We start from the raw sequence: 23,225 nt of genomic DNA on the forward strand, positions 1-23,225 counted from the left end.
CTCACACATACATACAGTAGGTATGGCTCACTGCCGCCGCCAGTTCATTATTGTCTCCAAAACAAAGTTGTACATGACGTCGCTTTGATGTCGTTTCATCTGGTAGCATTTACAATCTATTCGTTACTAAGAGTCTAAAATTCACGAAAGGCATTTATTCGATGACTTGTTGGGAATTTTTGGTGTAAAACACAGGAATGTTGTGGGCAGTCACTATTCCCGCTAGAGAGAGAGAGGCGGCTTCATCACTGAATACACGACGTTGTACAACGCTATACTCTTCCATTTTTTGTTGAAAGTCACGACAAAACCTGAACTGCTGGAGTTTGTCTTTCTGTTTTGAAGGCTCCACAAATTGCAACCTTCAATTCATAAGTAACAGTAGTATGCAGATTACCTTATTAAAATACAAAATTGACCGTGGTTTGAGCTCATACGACCGCTAAATATGATACTGTTTCTTGTATCATAAACATAAAATTTATTTATATAAAATATTTCGAATTATTACTTCAGCACAAAATGTCGACAATAAGCCTCACACTATAGCTTACCTTTTAGATAAATATCATGTTAGCCAATCCCACCTTCCGGCCATAAAGCAGAGAAGGGTTATTCTGCTATATGTCTATTAGCATACAAGCAATAAAAAATTTTTTCTCTCTCTTCCCCCCCCCATCATATTATATTGTCTCTTACGCTATCGTGGTCTAATGGCACCCCGTTCCTCCACCCCTTCTTTCCCCAGTTTCTTATCTGAACAACCGACTTTCCTTATGGTGTCATCGTCAGAAGGACGAAAGTCACATTTCGTGACCACGGTCGACCTTCCAGCTGATAAAAAAGAGGAAAAGGATGGGGGGAGGTAGGAAAAATGTCCTCGAGCAATGCCTTGAGAAGTCCGTTAGGTACGTGTACAAACCATTGGCCCATTTCATATTCTTCTAACATTTCCGCCTCATTATCTATGGAGCAGAGCAGAAACTAATTATATCAAAAGCAGTAACAGGTTTGCACGAATATGCACATGATTTATTTTACTATTAAGGGAGGCTGGAATTTCTTCTGTTACCTCTCTCTCTCTCTCTCTCTCTCCTTCCACTCGTTTGGAAAGAAGGTCTGGGATCGAATCCCGTCATAGACTAGAGGAATTACTGAAGTCCTCTTCAATCAAGACCGTAGTTAGCCGATTTCAGGCAGAGGGAACAAGGTTACTCCTTCATGAGTTAATCCTGATTTTTCAGCCAATACAACACCCAAACCGATCATGAACACACTTCTACAGACAACTGGTCAATAAGGATATTGTGTAGTCGTCTGTAAGTAAAACCGTAATATTAGACAAATTACATAATACGAATATATACATTAAATTAAATTGTTTTAATAAAAATATTTCTTTCATATTTATATTGGTATACGTAACTTTTCTAATGATAGAAATTTTCTAATATTGTATCTGATACCAAGAAAATCTTTATTGAAAACACTATATCTCCTAATTCGATAGGATTTAGGAATTCGATATCTTTATCTGAATGCTGAATACTTATATGTTCAAAGATATTAAGTTTTCATGTAAACAGGAAGGTGCGAAATCGTAATTAAGGATGTGTTTTCTGGAATCGAAATCCTTAATGAGTTTGCAGCACCAGGAAGAGTAAAAGTCGCACTGATCAAATTTTCAAAAATATATCTTAACTTGCCACAACATAAAGCATAAAATAAATACATTTTCTATTTACACGCAGAGATTTTCTGCCAGGATAGTACAGCGGCTATAATCACAGTCCTCCCCACTCTGTGTGAAAAAGGTCCAAGATCGAATCCCGTCAAATTAACGAGGAACTTTTATAGGATTTTTTTCACTCCATGACTGAGTCGGTCTCAGGCGTGGACAGCGAGCTTTCCCCTTCCGGAAACTCAGGTTTTTCTTTCAACAACACAGGTAAATACACCATGCAATTTATAGATATATTACACATGAGTAGATGAGCTAGTTCTCGGGTGGCCCCAACATAACAATTTACACTTTATATGCTGGGGTTGCCACACAGAATCAAAGAGTTTAAGTATAAAGTATTTGCCATATAGTGCAAGGAAGTGGCAGGCTTTTGAAGAACCGACAAAAAAAAAAAATAATAAATAAATAAATAAATAAAAGTAGAAAGAAAATGCAAATTATGTGCTTTCCTCCTCATGTACATAACTGTCCAGTTCGCCTTTGAATTTTTTCAAACTGTCAGCCTCGACTACTTGAAAAGGCAACATGGTAATCAACAACTTGCCGGCTGAAAGAGAACTTCCTACAATCTAGTCGAGGCTGATAGTTTAATTTCGCCCTCATTCTAAACCTTATACACCTCAATCTCGTCCCCTCTAAGGCACTTGGTTACCAAGCTCTGTATCCTAGATAATCGAAGTCTTACTTCATACGGTGCCCTCCGATCTGACCATGCGAGTTACCCTAATCAACCGTCAACTTTCTCCAGCACACTATGGGAGGCAAATATAGATGTAACTCTCGCCATTCGGTCTATTGTTGGACATCTCTTCCCCTGGGTGGTACAAGAACACTGAACCACCTTGGACCACAGAGTCCCAACCTTTAACCTCCACCACTCCCTTGTAGCACAGTATCCACCTAGATTCCTCTCACCAAGATACAAAAAAGTGATGCAGCTTATAACTGAAGCGGCAAACATGGCCATCAGGAAGAAGAAGCCCATTCCCATAGCGGTCCACTGGTGGTCACCAGAACTCCAGGCAATAAGACAGAGAGTGAATAATGCCCGAAAAAGGTTCCAAAGGGCGTGCAGATCTTGGCCCCAAGCAGAGATTGACATACTCTGAAAACAATACCAGGAGGTCAGGAACCAATATACGGCTCAAATTAAAACAAGAAAGAGATGCTCCTGGGAAGACCTTGTATCCACAGTGGGAAATGCAGACCCCTGAGAAGTGGTGTATAAAGTCACCACCAGTAAATTCCCCAGGGGAGATGTCATTGCTGCCACCTTAACACCTCAAGGGACATACACCAGATCCTGGCACTCTTCCATTAATAACATATTGGACCATATCTTCCTACCTTCAATAACTCCACACATGCAGGAACAAAGTATTCAAAGTATTCATGTATAAAAAGGCGGTAACCAGGGTTTCCCCTATACGCCGCCGTATCATCTAACGGCAAATGTTCGCCAAGGCCGGCTTTAAAAAAAAAAAAAAAAAAAAAGAAAAAAAAAAGTCTAATCAAATGGGTGTCAATTAAGTGCATTTAGTGTAGGTATCGTTGTGTGTTGTATGCCGGCTCCTGGCATTTCGCAGTCCAGGGGCAGAAACAATTCGGCTTCTACCCCTGGACTCCCGTCCCTAGCCACGTGGAGGCAGCCAGGAACTACTAGAAGATAACATCTAAATGGAGAAAACTCCAATAAATAAGAAATAGGGAAAGAGAATAAGAAATGGTGGGCAAAAGAAAGTAGTAAAGGATAGTACCCAGAAGAATGAAAATAGAAGATAGATAAGGAAAGAAAATATACTAGTGTCTATGCTATAGTAGCCATAACCATAATCCCCTCAATACAAATATGTACATACTATATACACTATAAACAATTATAAACAAGCTATTTACACCCAAAATAAATATACAGGCTTCATGAAGATGAGTCTTCAACATTATCTTACAATTTATACATTATATTTACGTCCCAGCAAACTATATACATACACTGAAATTAAATTATTAACAAACTATTTGCACTCAGCTGTGATTTGCAAGTTATATGCTAATCACACAGCGATTTACACAAACCTTTATCTTACTAAATTATACACAATATTTACATCTCAATAAACTATTTACATACAGCTCTACAATATACACTATACAATTGCTCAATCCGAGCCAATACAATGGCGATACACCAAGTCCAGCTCCCCAACACTCCAATTCCAAAACTCAACAATGCCCTACACGGCAAATCCCACAAAGCTATTCATCTCATTCATCTCAGTATGTACAATGGCGGTACGTCGACCCCTCGCCGCTCCACCAAGTCCACACAAAAACATTCAAGGTTCCATACCCTAAGTCCTCAATCTGTGTCTTCTTTTAAAAAGTTCATCAGCAAAGTTTGAAAACTGCCTAAAACTAGCCTCAGAACCCACAAGAACAGGAAAATCCGCCTCACTGAAGACATTAGTTAGTAATTGCAAACTCAAACGAAAGTCCACATACAGGGAACAGTCCAGTATCAAATGTTGTGGCGTCTCCAGAGAGCCGCAGAAACAGTTCGGCGAATCAACCAAACCCAAAGCATACAATTTCGAGTTGATACTCCCATGCCCAGATAACAAAAATGTCTGATTCAAACCTGGTGAAAACCAAGGCAAAGCAGCTTTGTCCATTTCCATAATATGTGAAAAGAACAGATAAGTTGTTCTACCTGTCTGACACTCCTCCCAATTCCTCTGCCAATCCTGCATAAACAAACTCCGCAATCTGAGAACATCCTGTTTAAGTGGAATATTTAAATCCACACCAAACAGCCCTATAATACCATTACAATTTAGTTTCCTCTGATACAACAGATAATTTAGCATAATTTCATAAGTTACAGGTATCGTTCCTTGCAGTACCTGCAAGGAGGAAGTTGCTACAGTCCTACATGCACGCGATGTGGCCAACAGAAACAAACGCTACGCCTGTATCACATACTTTTCCACTGTTTTCTTAAGAATATTTGAGCCCCAAACTCCAGCAGCATAGCAAACAATAGGCAAGAATATACATTTATAATACAATTTTAACACACTGGGTTTTACTTTCAAAGATCTCCTAGTTATTTTTATTAATTTACCTGTAATTGTCTTATTTTTTGCAGAATGTATTTTGCATGCTGAACAAAAGACAGACCATCATCCAGCATGACTCCAAGGTATTTGTACACTTGAACAAATTTTATGGACTGACCATTCAATTTAACATTCGGATGACGGTTAATATTCAGGTGCCCTTTAAACACCATCTGCCTGGTCTTATCTAAAGATATTTCCAATTTGTGTAAGTTACACCAGTAGTAAAGATCATTAAGAATCTCATTCGTACTGTCCTCCAACTGTCGCCTTGAATCACCATAAATCAATATTATAAGGTCAGCTGCATACGCGATCTTGTGCGCATTTAGAGAATTTTGAGACAGCCAACCGTCAAGGACCACATTCCAGCATACTGGACCAAGTACTGATCCCTGAGGGCAGCCTCTTGTCACTGGTCGCGAGACACTACAAGTGCCAGATGAGACCACAATATACCTATCAGAAAAATAGCTTGAGATAAGCCTATATAAAGGGGTTGAAACCTCAGCCTCCCTGAATCTCGCCAGGACACTCTGCCACCATACAGTGTCGAATGCCCCTTTGAAATCCACTAGGAGGCCAAGCACATATTTGGTATTTGAAGCACGTATGAACAAAGTGTAAAGTAAAGTGTGTTCGTGTCAAACGGCACCAGGGGTTTCCCCCATCTCCGCGTGGTTTTCTTTGTGGGTGTAACAGATCACTGTTAAGGCCAGAGATTTAAAAGTGTATGGGATTTGGAAGTATTGTGTTGTGTATCGTTGTTCCTCTGGCCATTTAGCCGCTAGACCCCTGCTGGGGCCGAACGTTGCCCACACTCAGCCCCGTGGAGGCAGACCAGGTACACCCAGCATAATTATTTACTCTGGCAGGCCCTGCCACCTAATTTCCTGAGATTTCAGTGGCTAGGGCCTAAAAAAAAAAAAAAAAAAAAAAAAAAGTAATAATAAATAAAATAAAATAAATAAAAATAATAATAATAACGCGATTTTAAGGGGTGGTTCGCTAATGAGGTTAAGTTTTGGAATTGATGCACGATTTGGCTGTTATAATTTGGAAGTTTAAGTTTTTGTCGTGTGGGGCGTACACTGTGATGTATAGAGAGAGAGAGAGAGCGGGGGGAAAGACTGAAGACTGGAGGGGAAAGACAGAAGTATGAGGCCAATAGGGTAGACGACCCCAGATATCAGTGTGGCATGCCCATGCCGCACCAGGAGAAGTAAACGGGGGAGACGGGGGAGGGGACGGTCCCGGCCCCTCCCACCGCCAGGATATGGAGAGAAAGTGGGCCAGACTAGGTGTCCAACCCAGATCGCCAAAAGGCGAGGCAACAGCGTAGCTGCAGTCACAGTCATGGTTTTTGGATGTTCAGTTCAGTGTCACTTCAGGTAGGTCACAGTCTTGGTTCAGTCTCAATTGTCTCGTGTTCATCTTATGGGATCAGGAAGAGGAGTGATGACTCTGATCAGTTTGTAGTACTGCTTTGATGTCAATTCAGGTAGTCATATTCGTTGAGAGCATCAGTCCTGGCCATTTGCACCAGGTCATGAATGGAGAGTTATCTTTGTTGGTAATTTCTTCTGATCGGTTGTAGTCATGCGGTATGTTCATGCTGTAGTCTCCTCCTTGGTTAGTTTCAATGGAGTTCTTCTATTCAGATGTTTCCATATTGTTGCGGATAGCGATTTCTGTTCTCCTTCTGTTAAAGATGTCCTGGGCGTAGCGGCTGAACGCGGTGTACTCGTCTTCCGAATCCAGGAGGTGATGCTCATTGTCTTTTGGTACAAATTTTATACTGGTGATGAGTGCTGATCTTTGTTCCTCATAACATTCACATTTGTGCATGATATGTTGCCACGTCTCCATATTGCCACAGGTGCAAGTTGGGTCTTCGGTCAGTCCGAATGCATTCAGTTTTGCGTTAAAGGGCCCATGGCCCGTCAGGAGGAAGGTGGTGTTCAGTCCTGGGTAGAACCATTTGGGGGCTTTTGGATAGGTCTTGTCTACGTAGGGTATAAATTTCCGTGTGACTTCACCCTTGGTCGTCTCTTGCCATCTCCTCTGCCAAGTTTCTTTCAGGTGTTCCATGATTTTCTGTTTTTCCATTCGGTGGTTGTTTGTAGGGTCCAGTGTAAAAGTGTCAAACGTGGTCGGTGTTCCCTTTGCCAGGTAGTACATCAACCCACATCTCGCCACCTCCAGGTCCAGAGGGAGAGTTCCCGCCAGGACCTGCAGCGCACAGGTACTCACCGTGTTACACGCCCTGGTGATGGTGAGGAGTATTTTTCGCTGTATTGTATCGAGGATTCTTTTATTTACTGCAGTTCTTGCTTTGACGTACCATATTGGGGCTCCATAAGTAATTGCTGGGACGAAAATTGCTTTATAGTAGAGGGATAATGTTCTTTTGTTTAGTCCCCAGTCTCTGCGTGTTACTCTGACTACTAGTGCTGCGTATTTTCTCAGCTTTTCCTTCAGATATAAGAGGTGTTGTTTAAAGGACAGGTTGGAATCTAGGATAATGCCTAGGTATTTCATCTGTTTTGCCAGTTTGATTGTGCTTCCCCTTACTTTTATCTGGGGCGGCCGTCTGATGTCGAGTGTTCCTCTCAGTAGAATTGAGTTCGTTTTGGTTGGGGAAATCTCCAGTGTATGCAGGTTTGCCCAGTCCTGGAGCACTTGCAGTGCATGGTTTGCACGGGCTTCTAACTGTGATCTAGAGCTCGCTGCCACCGTTAGGACGAGATCATCCGCGAAAGCTTGTGCGTTGACATCACCCAAGTCGAGTGCCAGGAATTCATCAAAAACAATGTTCCACAGGAGCGGCCCCAGGACAGATCCCTGCGGGCAGCCCCTGCGGACCGATCTTGTCAGGCTCCGGAACGGTGCCATTACCCTGATTTTTCTATCTGAGAGGTAGGATCTAATGCAATTATATAAATTCATGGGGATTTTTGCCTTGCGGAGTCTGCCCAGGACGCTCGGCCACCAGAGGGTGTCAAACGCCCCGGCGAAGTCGACCGCAATTACCAGGAAGTACTTTTCATTACATTGTGCTGCACTTTCTAGGAGGTTCCGAATTGCTTCAATCGTGGAGAGTCCGGGTTTGAACCCATATTGTCTGGGTGACTCTAGGTTAGCTTCTTTGTAGTGGCTGAGTATTCTTCGATGTAGTATTCTCTCCAGGAGTTTACTTAGTGTTGATAGCACGTATGAACATTCCATTTGAAACTCCTTGAGCCTACCACTACCGGTGCCTAAGCACATCCGTGGCTAGGTTCATCATAACTAATTAGGTCAAAATCTTTATGGGGTTCTGTTATTAAAAACATTTTAAAAACATTTAAAATTATCTATTTCAATCATTTAGCTACTTTGCTCTTAGCCTGTTCTGAGAAGCAAAAGTCTTTAGTAATTTCTAGTCTTGACTTTCCTAATCAGAACAGTTACCGCCCCTGCCTCGGGGAGGCGAGCTTCTACTATCTAGTAGCTTACGTCTTCTAAAAACTTCATTCACGTAATCATTAAAATACTTAAAATTCACACTATTATCAAACATTGTCATGAGTGTCTCTTTCCTTAAAAATCCTATATTCCTTTCTAAAAAAGCTCTAGTGTCTGTATATTGGACACAATCTAGCATTATGTGCTCAGCTGTTTCAGGGTTCCCGCATGTGCACAATCCAGATTCATGCAGACCCAGCTCTGATAATTTAAATTTTAGTCCATGACCTGTTATTAGGAATGTTGCATTGAGCCCAAACTGTAACCAAGGTTTCCTCTTTGTATCTACTGCCTCTACACTCGGTAGAAACAAGTAGGTCTGTCTACCTTTTTCTGAGTCTTGCCAGGACTCTTGCCATTGGTTATTGATATCCCTTAGAATTCTTGCTCTTTCGGTTCTTACATCATTTCTTGTATACACGTAGTCATTTTCTGGACATGTTCTTATATTCATAATGACTTTTCTTATGTTGTTTTTCGTGTAATACAATAGCCCTTTTAAGAGAACCTCATAGTAAGCCGGCATCCTCCCTGCAACCACCTGCAATGCCTCGGAAGAAACAGTCCGACATGCTCTTGTTATGCCCAACAATGCAAATCTTTGAGCTTGGACAAGGTGTTTCTGGACCATCACAGTTTCTACTCTATGTACCCAAGCTCCAGCTGCATATGTTACTATTGGGACAAAAGACATTTATATAGTAGATTTAAAGATCTACCTTTTATGCCCCAATCAGCTCTTACTACTCTTCGAAGCTTGGCGTACAAGAGTCTTATCTTATTTTTCAAATATTTCACATGTTCTGTGAAAAATAATCGTTCTTCTAACTGGAGGCCCAGATACTTCACCACTTTCGCATATCGAACCGATCCCTCGTTCAGCCGCAAGGTGGGAGGTCGGTTCATGCTCAGCCTACCTTTCAAGAGCATCTGCATAGTCTTTCCAAGAGATATCTCAAGTTTGTTCTCAATACTCCACTCACTCAGAGAGCATAGAGCCACTTGTGCTCTTGCTTCAATCTGTGAACGTGTATCTCCATGAACCAAAATTGCTAGGTCATCTGCATATGCAACATACTGAACACCTTCCAGCTCATTTTCAAGAAAGGTATCAAATACTATACTCCAGGCAAAGGGGCCCATCACCGAGCCCTGAGGGCAACCACGATGCATACCTTGTTTTATTTGTTCATATCTTGTTTTAACAAGGATGCATCTATTGTTAAAGTAGCTTTGCATTACTTTATACATGGTCCTTGTACACCCCATTCTTCTTATTCTAGACAATACACTTTCCCACCAAAGTCTGTCAAACGCACCACGAAAGTCTACAAAGATCCCTAGAACATATCTCGCATCACTCCGCTCCACAATTCTGGTCAATCTAAAGACTGCATCCTCCGTACCTTTCCCTTGTTTAAAACCATATTGGTTTTCTGAGGACATAGACTTTTCTTCATATAATGTGTTTAGTCTATTCACGCACAGTCTTTCATAGACTTTCCCCAGAACCGAGAGCAAAGCAATTGGTCGATATGCTCCTGTTTCATTTAAAAGGCGATCTGTACTTTTTATTAGCAGTCTCACGTGTGCAGTTTTCCAGACCTCAGGGAAAACACCCTCCTTTACACATCTATTGTACAAGTCCACGTATATTTGCGGAGTCAGCATAAATGCTTCCTTCAACACAGCTACTTCTACCCTGTCCAAGCCCGGCGACTTACCGTCCTTAGCCCGAAATACAGCAGACTCCACTTCCTGATACGTAAATTTACTTTCTTCACTTTCTATTATATATTCTTCATTCTCTTTAGTTTTATTGGACATATCTATATCTTCTTCTATACTTGGGAAGAGCTCACTCAATATTTTACTTATGCTATCTTGCCAATTCAAAGTCTGAGTGCCATCATCTCCTATTGTAGTGCATATGTTAAAAACTTTAGGTTTTAAAATTTTGTAAATTGTCCCCCATGGGTCACGGGATCCTTGCTCTTCTACATATTTCTTCCAATGGAAATTCTTAGATCTATTTATCTTATTAACATACTCCCTTCTTTTCTCTTGGTATACCAAAACATAATTTCCCAAGACATCAAAATTTCCACGCCTTCTATGCTTTTGGCATAAGTGCCTTAATTTATTTACTTCTTTTCTTAGATCGGACAAATCTGAATTCCACCAGAAAACTGGTCTACTTGGTATACATTTTAATCGCATACTATATTTACAAGCTTCTAATATAATTTTTGTTAAAACATCAACATATTGATCTGCGGACAAATCCTCCCAGCACACATTCGACACCATGTCCAAATACTTCAATTTAAACCTTGGCCATGCAGCAGTCTTTACTGAAAACCTTTCCAGGTCATTCCAAATTCTTACTTGATTTTGACTATCCACTGCAAAAAAGATAGCATTGTGGTCACTTGTGGTATAGTTTTCTACAACCTTCCAATCATGTACACAATTCCTCACCGCACCCGTTGCAAGCGTAAGATCAATATAAGAGCAGCCATGAACTGTAGAATAAGTTGGACCATGTCCTTGAGTATTTAACAGCTCCATTCCTGAAGCCGATATAAACTCTTCTAATAACGTGCCTCGATCATCCGAATTCTGTCCTCCCCATAACGGAGAGTTGGAGTTTGAATCCATTGCAACTATTACTTTTTGTGTCCCAATAAGCCGATCCAATTTTTCTAAATATTCAATGTCAGGCTCGATACTACCAGAATGCTGACAATAGAGAGTCACTAGGTAAATCTTTCCAAATTCACCTTGTAGTTCACAGCACACAGCATTCTTATTACATAGCATTAAAATCTTAGTTATGACTATGTCTGGTGCTCTTACTACAATAGCTGCATTTGGTGACTCCCCTTCAGATAACACTCTATAACTCTGTGGATAGCATCTCACCTGACTCTGAACAGCATACGGCTCCTGTAATAAAGCAACAGCAATATTATCTTTCTCCATAAGAAAATTCATCTGAGAGGCCACGCTTTTAGCTCTCTGGGCATTCAATTGTATAATTTTTAATTTTTTACCCATAATTAATCTTTCGCTTATATATTTCGAGAGCTTTATTATATTCAGGACATGTCTTACTCACAGCTTCATGACCTGCTTCCGCTTGATTTCTTGTACAATTACAACAACATGGCTGCTTATTTTTATTTGCACAGTCTTTAAAGGTGTGTCCAACTCCTCCACAATAACCACAACACTTTTCCTTTTTGCAGTATTTCGCTACATGGCCGTACATCAAACATTTATAACACTGCGTAACTGGGAAAATTTCTTTAAATCGACACGCAGACCAACCCACCAGCAACCTTTTCTTGTTACATATCTTCTTCCAAACACTTATGGAAAATTGTAATATCCAATTCTCTGTACTGGTATCTTTTGACTTTTGAATAGATAATACATCAATTCCCTCTTCACTGTTCTTTTCACTTATACCTAGGTCTTTCAGATTTCTTGTCCATATCTCTTTTAACAACTCTTCTTTCTTTACACCTTTCTCCACATCAAATAGCACTATCTTGGGCATAATTGGCTTTGGTACACTACACTTCAATCCCAAAGATCCTAGACCAGAACAGCCTTTAATTTTGGCAATATCGTCGTCAGTCATGGTCTCCACAACAACACCACGGTCTCTAATAGGACGTATATTCTTCACTTTCACATCTTTTAGCATTGGACGAATTTCTTTTAAAATTCCATCTTTAACCTCTTCACTCGTTTTAAATCTAGACGTTGTGGCCTTCAAGATTATTACTTTTGATGGTTTCTCATGACTTTCAATATCTTTCTTGGTCGCATTAGCATAGGTAATCTCCAACTCCTTTTCTCCTTTATTTATTCTGTCTCTTAATAATGTATTCTCTAGCGACACATCATATGCTTTTGTAGCCAGTTGATCCCATATTTCAAGAATTATTCTTATACTGGCTGTTGGAACCTTGCTCACAGGATCCCATAAAAAGGAGTGTAACCGTTCTCTCAATTTCCGGACATTTTCAAAATCTTTATTTTCTGATCTAATTTGGACACTTTCATCTTTCTTTGCTTTCTTCCTATTTTGTGAGTGTGACCTTTTTCCTATACTCACATCAGAGTCACCACCTTGTGACCTCTTCTTTTTCTTTTTATTAGAGACCTACGACTGTCCTGCAATTTGTGTCTGTTGCGAAGCTCCAGTGAGCGACGACGATCTGCTTTTAACTGGCGTTCTGGCCAGGGTATTTCCTAGAAAAATTTGATCAGCAACTTCTTCAATTTCACTCACAAGTTCTTTATTAATCTTTTGTCTTTCTTTAGCCGTCAATTGCGAGGCTGCTGTCGCAACCTCTTCATCCATCGGATCAAGCTCACTGCTTGATGATGACATTTATATAAATAAATAAAACTCACTATTTACAATTAAAAGCCCAAAGTCAACAATGACTTTGGACAACTATATACAATATTTACAACAAGAGCAAGGATCCGTCGACCTCGATTTAGCTTCAAATGGATTTTAAAAACGATTAAAACCATCCACCTCCCAAGTTTAACGGGAGGTGGTCCCAGGGAAGAAATCCTGAGGGCACGGAAATGCAAAACAAAATTCCAACTCAACCCAAATCAACTCAAAAGCCCGTTTAGCCGAGCAGGGATTCACCCCGCTCGCCCACCCCAGACTACGAGGAAGTAGGGCAGTCAAACTTTGAGAACACTAATTTAAAGGAACTATAAACAAAATTGTAATCAACAATTAACTGTTTCGCTCAGTAGCTTACGCTTTAGAACCTTAGAATCAATGTTACCCCAAGAATAACCCCTGGGGCAGCACGTATGAACAGTGAACTCTCTGCGAGGGGAATGATAAATACTGTACCCACACAGTGGAGCCCCCTTTCGCGATAACGGAACTCAACATAGCTGCAGCCAAAATGCAAAACAGGAAAACTCCCGGCGAAGATCAAATAGAGCTGGAAATAATAAAAAAGGCAGTGGAAATGATACTGGATACTATATTAAACCTAGCAAATCAATGCCTCACGGGTTTCTTTCCAACTTCGTGGAAGACAGCCCGAGTCAGACTTATCCTGAAAAACCCCACTAAACCCCAGGACATTCCAGGCTCATACAGGCCTATCGCTCTGCTGTCGATGCTGAGCAAGCTCATCTACCACAGAATTGAAAACCGATATCAGAATGCTCAATTGATGTCAAGAAACCAATTCGGTTTCAGGAGGGGATGCTCCACCACTGATGCCCTCGAGAGGATCAATTGATGCAGTCAGAAACTGTAACAGGAAATATTTCCTCCTCATCTGAATTGACTTCACTGGAGCTCATGACTCCCTCTGGTGGGCCAGCGTTCTGGCCAGGCTCCGGCAGGCTCAAATCCCATCAAATCTATTTCGCTACCTAAAATCTTACTTGGAAAACCGAAGAATCACGGTCAGTACTCCCTTTACCTCTGTATCCAGACCGGTTTACAGGGGCTGCCCCCAGGGATCCGTCCTGGGGCCGCTTCTGTGGAACTTAGTGCTTTGATGAGTTTTTAAATCTGGATATTCCAAATGTCACTACACAGGCACGTGCTGATGATCTGATTACGATGCTTCAAGCAGACAGCAGGGCTCAATTGGAGGCCATTTGCAATCATGCCAAGCATGCTACAGGATTGGGCCAAGAGGAATCTTTTAAAGATCTCAACCGAAAAAACATACTCAGTACTCCTCAGAGGTGCTCTTCACCCTGGTAGAACTCCACTAATCAAAATAAATGGAGCGACCATCAAACTCAAACAGGAACTAAAATATTTAGGAATAATACTAGACCGAAACTTGAACTTCACATCTCATCTCTGTTACCTCAGAATAAAAACAAGGAGGCTCTCGGCCCCGATAACTAAAATCATCAGGAGGTACTGGGGACTAAAGAAGAGGGCCCTCTCCATTCTATACAAAGCTCGCTTCATCCCTATCCTGTGGAGCAGGCGCCTGGTATCAGAAAGCAAACACAGCAGTCGACAAGAAAAAGCTGGAGTCGATCCATACTATTGACAACAACTAGAGCCTGCTGCACGGTGAGCCCCCATGCACTCCAGGTCCTGGCGGGCTTCCTTCCCCTAGACCTGGAGATTGTGCGCTGTGGGCTGCCACACCAACATTCGAAAGGAAGAACACAACTTACCTAGACTACACAAAATAGATCCACAGAAAAGCAAATCCTCAGAAAATAAGAGGTTAAAGGAACATCTGCAATCTATCTGGCAAAACAGATGGAATCTTACCACAAAAGGGCAAGTCACTAAAACATTTATACCCGATGCCAGCAGGGTATATCCTATACCCCCGTCCTGGTTTTCACCACCTTCCTTCTTACGGGACATGGCTCCTTCAGAGGAGAAACTCCACAAGCTGGGAATCTCCGACAACCCGAGGAGGCCATAACTGCGGGCAGGAGGAAACCTGGGAACACCTTATCCACGACTGTGACAACTATGAGGACCTCAGATGTCAGCTATACACACGCATCAACTCCTTGCTGAGGAAGCGATAAGAAATAATATTGCAAGAAGAAGATAATTACCGGGCTTTCGCCGTCTTTGCCCGCGAACTCTTTGAAAGACAAAGATCTCTGCTAACCTATGAAAACATAGACGTGACTACCTAAATGACTGCAAAACTCTGAACTAGTGACCACCTGAAGTTGATACAACACATGAACGTGACGAACTGGACCTGACTTCTGGACTTGAACCTACGCCAGACTAATGCAGAGATGAAGATTGCAACTTGGACTCGGACCTCCACTGGACTAACACAAAGGTGAGGATTGCATATTATGATGCCGTACAGCCATATGGCGCCCCAGCTAGACACTCTGCCCAGCCTGCTTTTTACTCCTCTTTCCCTGGAAGGGGGAGGGGACGGCCTACTGTCTCCTCCCCCTCTTTCTCCTCTGGTGGGGCATGGGCATGCCCCACTATTTCAACAGAGGTCATCTTCCCTATCGACCCCTTACTTCCAATTTCCAACTTCCAACCCCCCAGTCTTCTGCCTCCCCTCCCATCTCTTTCCCCGTACACAGCGCCTGCCCCACACGTCCAAATTTAAAACACCAAATTCATGCTCGACCTATTAGGAAATATTATCACTTCCAGCGCATGTCCATTATAGCCCCTCCAAACAACGTATAATATACCATCTGTGCCCAAAAGAAAAGATTTTTTTTTTTTAAAGGTCCCATAGCCAGTGAAATCTCAGGAAAGTAGGTGGCAGGACCTGCCAGAGCAAACTTTAAGGGAACACCTGGCTGGCCTCCACGTGGCGGAATACGTAACCGTCAGGTCCCATCAGGGGCCTGGCGGCTAACAAGCCAGATGAACAAGGGGCACAACACATGACCCACACACTTTTTAACCTCTGGCCTTGACAGTGTACTGTCCTCGATACAAAAAACATACGCGGAGATGTGGTAATTACCTGGTGCCGTTAGACCCGAAAATACTCTGTACTCTGTATGGTAATGTTCAAGAGACTTGAACCTTCCTTGGTCTATTGTACGTAAAGTGCTTCAAATAATTTTACGCTAGTTCCCATACAAGATTCATGTAGTACGAGAACTAGTCTTGTTATCGGCAATGACGAATAGACTGCTCTACGATTTCTGGCTCGTATGGAACTTGACGATATATGGGCTCGAATGATCTTGTGGTTTGATGAGGCACATTTCACTCTTCATGGAGCTGTAAATGCAGTGCACAAAACTGCCGAATATTCTCCGTCCATCTGCCATGCATGAAAGACCACTACAAAGTCCATACGTTACGGTACGATGTGGATTCACAGCAGTTTATAATCGGACCATTTTATTTTGAAGAGTCTACACCTCTTGGCCCCGTAAGGTGTACGGTAACTAGTGCACGATACTGCGCTCTTCTAAGAGACCACATTATTCCCGCTATGCAAGAAAGGCAATGCTTGGAGCTGTAGTGTTCATGTAAGATGGTGCCCATCTCCACGTTGGTCGACAAGTGAAGGAACTGCCCCTTTCAACATTCAGAAATGATCGCATCATTTCTAGACACTTCCTGCAGTTCTGGCCAGATCAGTAGATCTCAATCCCTGTGATTTCTGGCTATGGGGAAACCGGAAAGACAGAGCTTACCGTGGCGGCATACAGACGCTTGTCGAATTAAAAGCAAGCATTAAACAGCATGTAGCCAACATCCCCAATGAGATGCTATGCGAAACTGTGTTGCACGCAGTCCTCCGTTTTCAGAATGTCTTCTCAAGTGAAGGAAAGCACACAGAACAAATCTGTAGATTTCTAAGTTCTGATATTAAAATCTAATCCTAAGCTAAATATTCCATCTCATGTTTACAGTGCCAGTTTCTCCCCATGGTGGCGGAAATTTGAACTAATCTTTTTTCATCTATAAATCGCTTCCCCACACCCTAAATGACATACCCACCGATTTTCACACCGCTGTCCCTAACCGTTTTGAAACTAGGGTCTCCTGAATAGGGAAACTTATTTTATAACCACCCGGTATATATGTATTATTTTTTGGCCACTCGAATAATTAAATTCATCTGCCGTGCACTGTGTATTATTAATTGTAAACTGCGTGTTCTATGGTCGATTTTCCCGTTTTGTTAGACGAAAAACCCAAATTTCCCGCGGGAAAAAACTTGCTATCTACTCCTGAGACCGGCTAACTCAGCCTCGGAGTGAAAAAAGCCCATTAAAGTTCCTCGCGTCATCGACGGGATTCGAACTCGGGCCTTTTCCACCCGTTGTGGGGGTAATGACGATACCACTGTACTACCGCGCAGACAGCGTTGTACATATTAACTATTTGGTCATGGGCCCTTGAGAACAACATCAAGGTCTTCTTAGGCTTGTAATACTGACTTCTGAGATGGGTAAATAGGATCGGCGGGAAACCGTTTACCATTTCAAGAGCGGTCTTGTATGCCAATCTTGACATCACACCCTGGATGCTTATCATCATTACAAGAAACAAACTGGGGCAAAGTTATTAACAGAGAAACTAGACGAGCCTAAATGGGAAAATTTGCTCACGCGCCCTTGGATGATGCGACGGAGAATAAATGGGGAAGAACCAAGTCTCAAGTGTGAATTGACTCAGTTAGACTCTCTGGGGAGATTCTTCCCAGCAAATAATGGTAAGTATTTTAATAACGTAAACGTAGATCCAAAGAAACTATGTACAGATAAAATGTACACGAAAGAAATCTTTGGCGAGGTGTACTGGCAGGTAAATATAATAAGAACACTAATTTAATAATTAATATAATAATATTTACTTCTTAACAATTACTTAGTAATTAATTAATAACTACTGAATAAGTAATTCAATAATTACAGAAGGTTTTTTTTTTTTTTTTCATTTTTAAATTTTGTAAATAAGTTTACTTATAAATATTGAAATAATGTAACCACACCCTCTAGCCATATGCTGTTAATGGGTGTCTCGAAAGAGAAATAACAATATCTGGCATGACCATGCGACGCACGACCCCTACGGCATCTTCTCCTAACCAAGGTTCATCGGCGTAAAAGACTCGCCTGGTGCAAAGAGCATGCAAGTTGGACAGCAGAAGACTGGAAGAAGGTGTGCTGGACGGATGAGTCACGTTATTTATTCCACACCGTGGATGGTCTTGTACAGATTTGGCGTCAACAACATGAGGCTCTTGATCCATCAGACATGGTATGAAAAGTGCAGGCCAGTGAAGGCGGTGGTATGGTGTGTAGCATGTTTCACTGGCAGGAACTTGGACTCCTAGTGCATGTGGAACAACGTATCACTGTCTCTGATATCGTCAACTGCTTGCTGACTGTATACACCCCGCTATGTTACACTTTTTCCCAAATGGCGATGGTGTCTTCCAAGATGACAATGATCCGAGCCATCGGCACTTGATGTGCAGGAATGGTTTGAGGAACACAGTTCTGACGATATGCTGGAAATCATTGCATCATATCGATTAGCCTCCTAACTCCACCGATATCAATCCCATAGAACGCTTGTGGGACACTATGGAAAAGCATATCAGGCGTCTGGATACACCAATCACTTCCATACCTGCATTGCTAGCCGCATTACACACAGCTTTGGTGGCCATACCTCCCGAACGCTTCTGACAGCTTGTTGAATCAATGCCACGTCGGATAGCTGCTGTACTGAGGGCAAAAGGAGGACCTACGAAGTATTAGGTAGGTGGTCATAATTCGATGATCACTCAGTGTACAGTATCAGCTAAAAAAAAAAAAAATTCACCCATCCATTCGCTTCAAAAGTTTCCCAGTTCTTCCTTGAATTTATTTAAGCTATCAACTTCTACAACCACAGATGGAAGTTTGTTCCAGCAATCAACTACCCGTTGGTTAAAGGCATATTTCCGCACATCTATTCTACAACTGTCTTTCCTCAATTTCAATTTATACCCCCTCAGTTGCATAATCTGAGCAAGAGAAAGAATTCCATCAGCATTGAGCTTGCTCAAATCATTCAAGGCCTTATAAATAAATAAATAAAAAATACACATTAATCAGATCACCTTGCAGTTTCCTAGTCTTCAGATGTTGCAATTTGCAGAACTTAAGCCTTTCTTGGCAAGAGAAACCCTTTGTTCTGCTCACCAATCTCATTACCCTTCTCTGTACTCATTCCAGCAGCTCTATATCCTTCCTAAAATGAGGCCTCCAGAATTGTATGCAGTACTCAAGGTGTGGCCTTTATACAGAGGAATAATCACATCCTTATCCCTGCTAGCTAAATTTCTGTATATCCTTCACAAGACCACATGACCAGCTCCGGCAGCCCTTCCTTCTGCACTGCCCAGAAAACTTCATATCGTGACTGCACAATTACCCCAAGGTCTTTTTCATTCTCAGCTACTCCCCGCTACCGCTATTCTGGGGTTACTGCTACTCATATGCAGTACTTTGCATTTGTCAATGTTAAACTTCAGTTGCCACTTCTCAGCCCATCTGCCTAAATTTTATAGATCCTGTTGCAGCAGCGTACTGTCATTAACAACCCTGAAAACCTTCGTATAGTCTGCAAACTTTGACATTAAGCTGATATACATTCATCAACATCACTAATAATATACAAAACAACAATGGGCCCAACACTATAACAATAGTCCACGAAGAGTAGTATCCATTGATTACCACTCTCTGTCTTCTCCCACTCAACCATCCTTTTGTCCTTAGCAGCAAGTTTGTAAGTTTCCCTTAATGCCATACTGCTCCAATTTGTACAGTAGTCTTCCTTGTGCAACAGTACCAAAAGCTTTCCTGAAATTAAAGTATATGATATCAAAATTATTTTTTCATCCAGTTCCTTTGTGACCACATCATAGCATCCAATACAAATTGGTCAGGCAAGGCTTCCTCTTAACAAACCCATGCTGTGTCTGAATTATAACTAAAGTCTTGTCTTGTCTATATGCTTCTTTAACCAGTGACTCCATTATTTTCCCCAGAACAGAAGTTAATCTAACAGGTATGTAATTACTTGTGAACCTCTCCTGAGTCCAAGGATGCTCTCCTGATTATGATTAAAGGATTGCCTACATCCTTTGCTGCTTCCTTTAATATTACTGGATAGATCCCATCCACCCCAGGTGCCTTTCTTATGTTTAAGTTCAACAATTTCTCCTCAATTTGCTCTCAGTTATTATAAAATCATTTAGATCCCTGTTAGAGTTTGATAAGTTTCTGGCCTCCACTTCCGTACAGAATTCCTCTTATGACAGGTCATCAACAATTGAACCACTGATATCAAGAGGACCAATCTGATTCATCCCCTTCCTTCTTGAGTTTACGTAAGTAAAGAAGGCCTGAGGTAGCCGAGTGGTCAGGAGCGTGAGTGCAGTAGCAGGCGCTCTTTGAGTGGACCGGTGTTCAAGCCCGCCATTGCTAAATGCGATTAACATTTGTATCGATAATTTATTGTAAACTTCACTGACCTGATTGCCGTGCCGAAGTATAAACAATAACATATAGTAAGTCTTGCTGTTTTTCTTTGCAGGCTTTGCCAAAGATTTCTCGTAATCTGCCTTCGCTTGACTAATCTCCTCTGTGACTTGATTACAGACTGTTTTATATGTGCCATAGGCTTCTGTGTCGCCTGATAATTTATATGCATCCGATGCATTTTTCTTCTCGCCTTCATAAGAACCTAACAGAAATAGGCCTCCCAAAGAAGACTTACATGGAACTCCAAAGAGCTGCAATCTTGAACACCTGTAGGATTGTAAGAGTTCCTCAACCAACAGTAATAATAATAGTAACCAGACACAACCAACCACGTCATCCACTTGATACCAGCACCAACACGGAGCGAAAAAAATTCTGATAAAGGAGAAAAAGTTAAAAAAAAAAAAATAATAATAAATAATAATAATCTATTTAAATTTTGAGATAAACTCAACTTCGCAGGTTAAAATTTTCCACCTTTTTAACTTTCATATTTCAGCGTTTATTTCAATTTGAGTCTCAGAAAAATATACACAAGCATTACTCTAGTGTAACTTGTTAACATTTGTTTAAAATATTTAAAAAAAAAAAACAATTATTTACAATATCTTACAAAAGTAGTGATTCAGAATTTTATGTTTTCCAAGATGCATAAAGATTTGATTAACTGTATATTCCACATTTTTATATTATATTATTATAGCTCCAAGATGACAGGGGTGCTGCTAAAGTTTGGCAGGTACCGCTTAAATACAATAAATAATTTAAAAATGCTATAGTATTTCAAAACTATTATCTTTCTTCGTTATTTTTAATTTCTTGTAGACTTCATAACGACTCAAGAAGTAGGGATCTACATCACAGTTTTCAACTAACATGTATGGCAATGGTTCACACTAGAATTGTTACCATCTTTTAAGGCGCCTCCGTAGCCAGGTGGGCAGGAGCAGTAGTGCGTAGCACACACACTTCTTGATTAGACTGGGGTTCGAGTCCGTGACCACTAAATACGGAGGATGCAGAAAGGTCAGAGAATGACCACCGCATATCCCCGGAGCAATATGGCCTTAGTTGCTAATGCTCATAAAAAAACCAAACAATAACAAGCCATCTTTTAGTATCTCAGCTTCGTAGATGATTGGAGGAGGGAGGAAGAAGAAATAGCGAAAGCAAATTTTTTAATGTAAAATAAAGATTTTGCCCGGAAGTAAAAATTCGAACTCCCTCTGTGCGAAGTCGGCTAACTACAGTCCTGATTAGAGAGGTCTTTTAAGAATTCCGAGCATTCGAACGAAAACTTCTCGAAACGAGTATAAGTGGTGAATCCAATACAATATTACGGAAGACGTGGATTGCCTGGGATTTTTCTGAAAAATTATGTATTCTGAACGGACCCGCGAGCATTAATGACATGAAGTATAAATAAAATGAAACCGGGAAAAAAAAAAAAAAAATATATATATATATATATATATATATATCTGGAACATAAACAGCAAATGAAACCGATATTTGTAAACATAAATAGAAAATATCACATCGGAGACATTAGAGGATGCAGAAAATGATTCGGCCTCACGTTACGAAATGCACAATGTCCGTTAAAGGAAAGGATGGAGTAAGCTGAGCTCGAATCAGCCTAATCACAGCTGTCAACCATACAGAGCTAGCACGATGCACTACGATAGGCGCTTTTGCTAGTTTTTAGGGTTCCCTCCCTTAATTTCCTCCTGCTCACATTCCAAGTGATGAATGAAATATTCTGAACTGCGATAACGATGTTTATGATCTATCCGAACCCTTCTTCTTCTTTTCGCATTAAGAATGTTTATTGGGAGAAGAAGAAATTTTAAAAATGCAAAAATAAAATAAACAATTGTCTAGGCTAACTGTGTGTGCCAAATTTCGAGTCGTAAAATTAAATAGTTGGTATTAAAAAAATTGTACTGTTATCCTTACCAAACGAATCACCCTGACCTTTCAAACAAATTTGACGTTGCTAACTCATTCTGGAATTTAAGAGATTTACTTGTTTGTTGTAAAAGCTAGTCTCCAGTATCTCGTGTAATGTCGAAGGTCGCCGTTGTTCAAATACGATTTTCTGATAACACGGCAAACTAAGTTTAGCCTACCCACGCAATATGTTTTTATACTATGTTAGGGCTAATTTTATCATTTGAAATTTTATTTTATCACTATAAAGCGCACAGCAGGTAAAAACGATAAGGAAACGAAAGTTTTTTTTTTTTGTAGAGTTATCATATGTCGGGCTTTGACTTTCTGTAAATTCGGGGAATTGTTTTTTCATGCTGAGTACTACAGAATCAATCGAAACCGCCTTTACCTTCCACCATCAGAGTCATCCATCTAACTCAAACAAAGGAAGTTTTAAGGAAGGTCGCATAAAACGTTCCAAACTGAAGGACACACGGTCACACGGAAATCGATTTTACTTATCTTGTGGTAAATGAGCGTACCCTTAGATGCCGTTTTCTGCCGCTACTGGTCGAGGAGTTAGGCACGCCCTCCAAACTCCACGTCTTGGTGGGTTATTGATCCGCAGAAACGGTGGAAATTCAAACTACTCATACATCGCTCGTTGCTATGACAACATGAACGTAAATATCGGTGGCAGACTCCTAACCTTTGTTGCATGTGTTTGCAAACAGAAGTCATGGCGAAATATCAGCCTGTTTTATGCTGTACGGAAATCGATTTGCTTAGATAGTGCTAGGAAGCGTAGTTGTGAGTACTATTGTTTCTTATAGGTCAAAATCACAAAATGCCATTTTAGTGAACCAACACAGAACCAACTGTGC

Source organism: Mastigoproctus giganteus, chromosome 2 (assembly GCF_048544385.1).
Source record: "Mastigoproctus giganteus isolate SK-2022 chromosome 2, ASM4854438v1, whole genome shotgun sequence".
Lineage (NCBI taxonomy): Eukaryota > Metazoa > Arthropoda > Arachnida > Uropygi > Thelyphonidae > Mastigoproctus > Mastigoproctus giganteus.